The sequence below is a fragment of the Nerophis ophidion genome, linkage group LG16 (assembly GCF_033978795.1).
Source record: "Nerophis ophidion isolate RoL-2023_Sa linkage group LG16, RoL_Noph_v1.0, whole genome shotgun sequence".
Lineage (NCBI taxonomy): Eukaryota > Metazoa > Chordata > Actinopteri > Syngnathiformes > Syngnathidae > Nerophis > Nerophis ophidion.
Genome location: NC_084626.1, coordinates 32783848 through 32791347, shown reverse-complemented (window position 1 = coordinate 32791347; position 7500 = coordinate 32783848). Strand labels below are relative to the sequence as shown.

Sequence of the window (7500 nt, the reverse complement as noted above, 5' to 3'; positions counted from 1 at the left end):
AAAAAATTGGTAACACTTTAGTATGGGGAACATATTCACCATTAACTAGTTGCTAATTAACATGCAAATTAGTAACATATCGCCTCTTAATTAGTCATTATTAAGTACTTATTAATGCCTTATTCTGCATGGCCTTACTCTAACCATAACCCCAACCCTAACACTAACACTAACCAAATAACCCTTACCAAATAACTTTATATTAAGTCTTTGTTACTTACAATATGTTCCCCTATTTCCAAATAACACTAAATTAAATCTTTAATAGTTAGAATATGCTCTCCGTACTAAAGTGTTACCAAAAAATTATTTGTGAATGTCCGGCGGACCAGATTGAACATCTTAACAGCCCCCGGGCCTTAACTTGCCCAGGTCCGCTCTAAATAAAAGTTAATGTGCTATTATTTACATTATTTCTTCTACGTAGTCAAAATCTACCAGGCCTCACCTTAAAAAGACAACAAAAAACGACAGAGGTATAGATGATAATGACTTACACTGCAAAAAGTCAGTGTTGAAAAACAAGAAAAAAATACACAAATTAGGGGTATTTTATTTCAGTCTACTATGGACTGGACTCTCACTATTATGTTGGATCCACTATGGACTGGACTGTCACTATTATGTTAGATACACTATGGACTGGACTTTCACAATATTATGTTAGACCTACTCGACGTCCATTGCTTTTGGTTACCCACATATGCGGTTCTCTCCAAGGTTTCTCATAGTCATTCACATCGATGTTCCACTATATAAATAAACATTGATTGATTGATTGATTGAATTAAGCAAAAATGATCTGCCAACAGAACAAAAAAATTCGGATTGTCAAGACTTTCCAAAACAAGTAAAACTAGCTAAACTCAATGAACCCAAAAATCCCTTAAAATAAGTATATTCTCACTAATAAGTGCAATTTTCTTGGTAGAAAAAAACGAGACCTTTATGTTCAATATGTTGAAAAATATTCTTAAATTAAGTCAATGCTAGTGCCATTATCTTGACATAATAATATGCGCTCGGCATCATGACTTTTTTTTCCATGCTTGAAGTAAGAAATTATTACTTTAAAAAAGTATTTTTATACTTGTAAATGTTGATAACACAGCTTTGCAACAGTTGATATTCTAGTACCAAGCATGTTTTACTCAATATAGGTCATCAAATCTCAGCAACTGTCAAACATGGACTTGGATTTGTTTTGCTTCTTCCACGCGAAGGATGATTGGCACGAGCCAGACGAGAGTGTGAGTACATTTTTTATTTATTTAAACACTATAATTCAAAACAGGAAAACAAAGGGTGCGCACAATGGCGGATAACAAATTAGACTATACTCAAACAAAACAGCACAATGGCATTACTATATACAAACGAACAAAAGATACTAGCTGTGGCACCAAACAAACCAAAAACTTATGTGGTATAGACCGAATAACAAACAGCGTGGCAAGGCATGAAGGTAGATGAGGGACAGGTAGGTGCGTGGTCATGAGGGTAGGTCGGTAGGTAAGGTACAAAGTTGCCAGGACGAAGAACCAGCAAATGTGGTTTAAATAATAGCTATGATAATGATTAGCAGGTGTGAGAACTGAGGCGTGACTTGGAGACAAGGTGAAAACTAATGAGTTACAATGGAAACACAAAAAAACAGGAAGTGCAAAACAGGAAAGAAGTGTCCAGAAAACAAAACCGAACATGACAAAAACAAAACATGATCCTTAGGCGTGACAGAGCCCCCCCGTTAAGGACAGCTCCCGGATGTCCAAAAAAACAACAACAACAAAAAAAAAACATGATCCATAGGTGTGACAGCAACAAGCTGCAATATCTTACTGAGATAATTTAGGACCAAAACCCTTAAAACAAGGGATGGCGTGGCGCAGTGGTAGAGTGGCCGTGCGCAACCCGAGGGCCCCTGGTTCAATCCCCACCTAGTACCAACCTCGTCACGTCCGTTGTGTCCTGAGCAAGACACTTCACCCTTGCTCCTGATGGGTCCCGGTTAGCGCCTTGCATGGCAGCTCCCTCAATCAATGTGTGAATGTGTGTGTGAATGTGGAAGTAGTATCAAAGCGCTTTGAGTACCTTGAAGGTAGAAAAGCGCTATACAAGTACAACACATTTATCATATAATTTAAGAAGTAAAACATTCTAATATAGAATCTGCTTAGCGAGAAGAATCATCTTATCAGACAGAAAATAAGAAAATAGCCTTATTTGAGATATTTAATCCAACTAAGATTTCAGTTTTTGCAGTGTAGGGTATTGTGCATAAATGTGTGCAAAAATGTTTATGTGATCTCTTTGTAGTAAACCACAACATCACAAGCTTGGCTTTTTTTTTTTTTTTTTTTTTAAGTCCCTATTTATTACTCAACGATCCTTCAAGAGTTTTATTTAACATGGAAAATGTTATTTTACATCACATGTGGTGAATTAAATTTTTCTCCCTTGGATTGATTTTTTTTTTTTTTTTTTACATTCGGTCTGTGATCTCTCTTCCTTTTTGGGTTCCCCTCGACTTTGTAGTCTTCTTGAGAAAATTAAAAAAGTGTTTCCCTGTCAAAAAATCTGGAACTGTTGCCTTGTTTATGTGTCCAAAGAACAACTGTGGGCTATATGGCAGTGGTTCTCAACCTTTTTTCAGTGATGTACCCCCTGTGAACATTTTTTTAATTCAAGTACCCTCTAATCAGAGCAAAGCATTTTTGATTGAAAAAAAAGAGATAAAAAAGTAAAATACAGCACTATGTCATCAGTTTCTGATTTATTAAATTGTATAACAGTGGGAAATATTGCTCATTTCTAGTGGTCTTTCTTGAACTATTTGGAAAAAAATATATAAAAATAACTAAAAACTTGTTGAAAAATAAACAAGTTGTAACGACTCTGTGGCATACTAATGCCGGGTTTGTCCCTCCAAGATGCGTCGGCAAGAACACAGCAAAGGTAAGATATCATGAAATGTATTAAGTAACAAAAACAGGCTAAGAAACAAAAACACTGGAGCTAAGCAGAACAACAAACCAAAGGCGCTAACATAAAGCTAGGAGTAACAAACAGAAAACTAAAACTTGGCACGAAGGCACACAAAAGGAAAAACAAATCATCGGCGTGAGAGCTGGAATAAAAGAAAAGGCGTGGCGTGAAAAGCTGGCGAGAATGTACGTACGAGTAGTAGACAGTCGTCAATGTTGCTCGAAGGCAAATTAGGATCCCAGAATGAACTAACAAAAAGGGCGAGCTTAAATAAGGAAGGTGATTAGCAAAGACAGGTGTGCAGGAACGCTGAAACTAAAAAGAAACCATGGAAACAGACTAAACAGGAACTAAGCAGGTGGAACGAACGAAGTGATACAAAAACTGGAACAATAAACAATAATTTGTAGCGATCCGAAAAGCGGATCTCAACACAAGTGATTCAATTATAAATAAAGATTTCTACACATTGAAGTAATCATCAACTTAAAGTGCCCTCTTTGGGGATTGTAATAGAGATCCATCTGGAGTCATCAACTTCATTCTCAACATTTCTTCCCAAAAAAATAAATCTTTAACATTAATATTTATGGAACATGTCCACAGAAAATCTCGCTGTCAACACTGAATATTGCATTGTTGCATTTCTTTTCACAGTTTATGAACTTCTATTCATATTTTGTTGAAGTAAATATATTTATAAAGGATTTTTGAATTGTTGCTATTTTTAGAATATTTTTTTGAAAATCTCACGTACCCCTTGGCATACCTTCGCGTACCCCCATTTGAGAACCACTGGAATAGACTGAAAAGACAACATATTTAATGTTGGAACTGGGAAACCTAGCTGTCAACACTGAATATTGCATTGTTGCATTTCTTTTCACAGTTTATAAACTTAAATTAATATTTTGTTGAAGTATTACTCAATAAGTATATTCATAAAGGATTTTTGAATTGTTGCTATTTTTAGAATATTTTAAAAAAATCTCACGTACCCCTTGGCATACCTTCAAGTACCCCCAGGGGTACTCGTACCCCCATTTGAGAACCACTGATCTATGGAGTCTACGGGCAGTTGTGCAGGGGACTGAGAGAAGGGAGACACAGGTGTTAAACAGCTAAGCGCTTTAGCTGCTCGAGGTGGAAAAGATGTTATTGAACCGGGAAGGCTCCTCAAACAACAACCCCCTCCTCTCTGCAGAGCAACTCAAAGCCAGAGGTCAAAGGCCACAGTGAGCAGCAATGGAAGCCATTTGTTCGGTTGTCATGGCTCAACAGGTGAGCCCCGGCTGGGGGACCAGGCTACTCAAAACATCCCCCACCCCCGGCAAGAAAAAAAGAAACACCACCCCCGTCGGACTCAATATGAGGAATGTCCACCACACACGGTCGGTCACTCACCACGTAGAAGTCACAACAAGCCGCCTTTGCCGCTCTTCACACCGCTCTGTTTGTTTTGCAGCTTTGTGACGGAGGCTCGCCCTGTAAAAAAAAATAAAAAAAATGCTTCAGCGGTGAGAAGAAGCAAAACCGTGGCCACCACGGGGGGAACAGTGCAATGTTTGTTTTGGTTTGAATGACACGGGGTCTACAGAGCCGCACCTGTGGAGCAATGGCCCACATAGTAGCCATGTTTTGTTGTGGGATGCTGGCTCAAGGCTTTGGACCAGAGCAGACTCATCATCACCTTTCCCCTCGGGGTCTATTGTACAAAACCCCAAAACCGGTGAAGTTGGCACATTGTGTATATCGTAAATAAAAACAGATTTCCAAATCTTTTTCAACCTATATTCAATTGAATAGACTGCAAAGACGGGCTTCACGGTGGCAGAGGGGTTAGTGCGTCTGCCTCACAATACGAAGGTTCTGAGGAGTCAGGGTTCAATCCCGGACTCGGGATCTTTCTGTGTGGAGTTTGCATGTTCTCCCCGTGAATGCGTGGGTTCTTCCAAAGACATGCACCTGGGGATAGGTTGATTGGCAACACTAAATGGTCCCTAGTGTGTGAATGTGAGTGTGAATGTTGTCTGTCTATCTGTGTTGGCCCTGCACTGAGGTGGCGACTTGTCCAGGGTGTACCCCGCCTTCCGCCCGATTGTAGCTGAGATAGGCGCCAGCGCCCCCCGCGACCCCAAAGGGAATAAGCGGTATGAAATGGATGGAGGGATGGATAGACTGCAAAGACAAGATGCTTAACGTTCAAACTGGAAAACGTTGTTATTTTTTGCAAATATTAGCTCATTTGGAATTTTGATGCCTGCAACATGTTTCAAAAAAATGGTCACAATTGGCAAAAAAAGACTGAGAAAGTTGAGGAATGCTCATCAAACACTTATTTGGAACATCCCACAGGTGAACAGGCTAATTAGGAACAGGTTGATTCACCCATTAGGACATGACTCGGGGAGGCTAGAATGCTCTTTGCTTTTCGGCAAGAACTTTGTCTAAAATCAATAATTATTTACTTGGTTTTGGGTACATTTATACAAAAAGTTACAGTCACAACAGGAGATAAAATTAGTTAGGAAACTCTCTGTCACGCCCCAGGACACGACCCTGCTCGCTTTTCCTGCATCGCGGCCACGCGCCTGCACGACTTCAGGCAATCAACAATCAGCGCACCTGGTTTTAATAACAATAATAATAATAATGGATTAGATTTATATCGCGCTTTTCTATTATTAGATATTCAAAGCGCTCACAGAGAAGTGATGAGTGTAAGAAGACATAAAGACCAGCAAACCTGAAGATCCAGTGCCGGAATGTAGTTCACCAGTGTTAATTTTGTTGACGAAAAATTTTCGTCATAGTTATAGTCAACGACCTTTTTTTTCCGACTAAAACGAGCCAATAACTAAATAAAAAATAATCTACGTGGACTAAGACGATGACGAGGTGTATTGACATATTTGTCAACGAATAAAAACGAGACGAAAATGTCTGCCAGAGACGAGATCCAATCGGAACTCATTTCGTTAGGAAGAAGCGGGAGGAGTTGGGAAGAGAACCAATCAGATCGACGTGGTAAGGAAGTTACGTAAACGTAGTTTGCGTTTGAGACTGACCCGGGAATGCGCTGCAGAAGACATGTCAACGCCGGGGAGGAAGAGGACAGAGGACATGGGGAATTTTTATATTTGACGTCAAAGATAACAAGAGGCAGTGTAAGAAATGCAGCGCGAGGATTATGGGGATAAACACAACAAACTTGAAGCGACATTTACAGTCGAATCGCCCCGAAATCCACACACAGGTAAGCATTTTCCACAACATACAACTCACTCGACGTCATCCCGTTTATTACACGGCTTACTCGTGAAATACTAAATTTGAGACATGATTTTCATCAAAATATGACTTGCATCGGCGATTTTTCCGCTGTTTTGCTTTCCATCCATCCATCCATCATCTTCCGCTTATCCGAGGTCGGGTCGCGGGGGCAACAGCCTAAGCAGGGAAACCCAGACTTCCCTCTCCCCAGCCACTTCGTCTAGCTCTTCCCGGGGGATCCCGAGGCGTTCCCAGGCCAGCCGGGAGACATAGTCTTCCCAACGTGTCCTGGGTCTTCCCCGTGGCCTCCTACCGGTTGGACGTGCCCTAAACACCTCCCTAGGGAGGCGTTCGGGTGGCATCCTGACCAGATGCCCGAACCACCTCATCTGGCTCCTCTCGATGTGAAGGAGCAGCGGCTTTACTTTGAGTTCCTCCCGGATGGCAGAGCTTCTCACCCTATCTCTAAGGGAGAGCCCCGCCACACGGCGGAGGAAACTCATTTCGGCCGCTTGTACCCGTGATCTTATCCTTTCGGTCATGACCCAAAGCTCATGACCATAGGTGAGGATGGGAACGTAGATCGACCGGTAAATTGAGAGCTTTGCCTTCCGGCTCAGCTCCTTCTTCACCACAACGGACCGGTACAACGTCCGCATTACTGAAGACGCCGCACCGATCCGCCTGTTGATCTCACGATCCACTCTTCCCTCACTCGTGAACAAGACTCCTAGGTACTTGAACTCCTCCACTTGGGGCAGGGTCTCCTCCCCAACCCGGAGATGGCACTCCACCCTTTTCCGGGCGAGAACCATGGACTCGGACTTGGAGGTGCTGATTCTCATTCCGGTCGCTTCACACTCGGCTGCGAACCGATCCAGCGAGAGCTGAAGACCCCGGTCAGATGAAGCCATCAGGACCACATCATCTGCAAAAAGCAGAGAACTATTCCTGCGGTTACCAAACCGGAACCCCTCAACGCCTTGACTGCGCCTAGAAATTCTGTCCATAAAAGTTATGAACAGAATCGGTGACAAAGGACAGCCTTGGCGGAGTCCAACCCTCACTGGAAATGTGTTCGACTTACTGCCGGCAATGCGGACCAAGCTCTGGCACTGATCGTACAGGGAACGGACCGCCACAATAAGACAGTCCGATACCCCATACTCTCTGAGCACTCCCCACAGGACTTCCCGAGGGACACGGTCGAATGCCTTCTCCAAGTCCACAAAGCACATGTAG

General features: G+C 42.1%; 1 long non-coding RNA gene across 2 annotated transcripts in view; it reads right to left on the bottom strand.

The window, feature by feature from the left end:
• The window catches only part of LOC133535681 (uncharacterized), a 130429-nt gene that overhangs the window by 84357 nt on the left and 38572 nt on the right, over positions 1-7500 (bottom strand). For both annotated transcript variants that reach the window (XR_009802291.1, XR_009802292.1), the window contains exon 2: positions 4390-4470. This is a non-coding gene — a long non-coding RNA (uncharacterized LOC133535681). The remainder of the gene's footprint in view (positions 1-4389; positions 4471-7500) is intronic.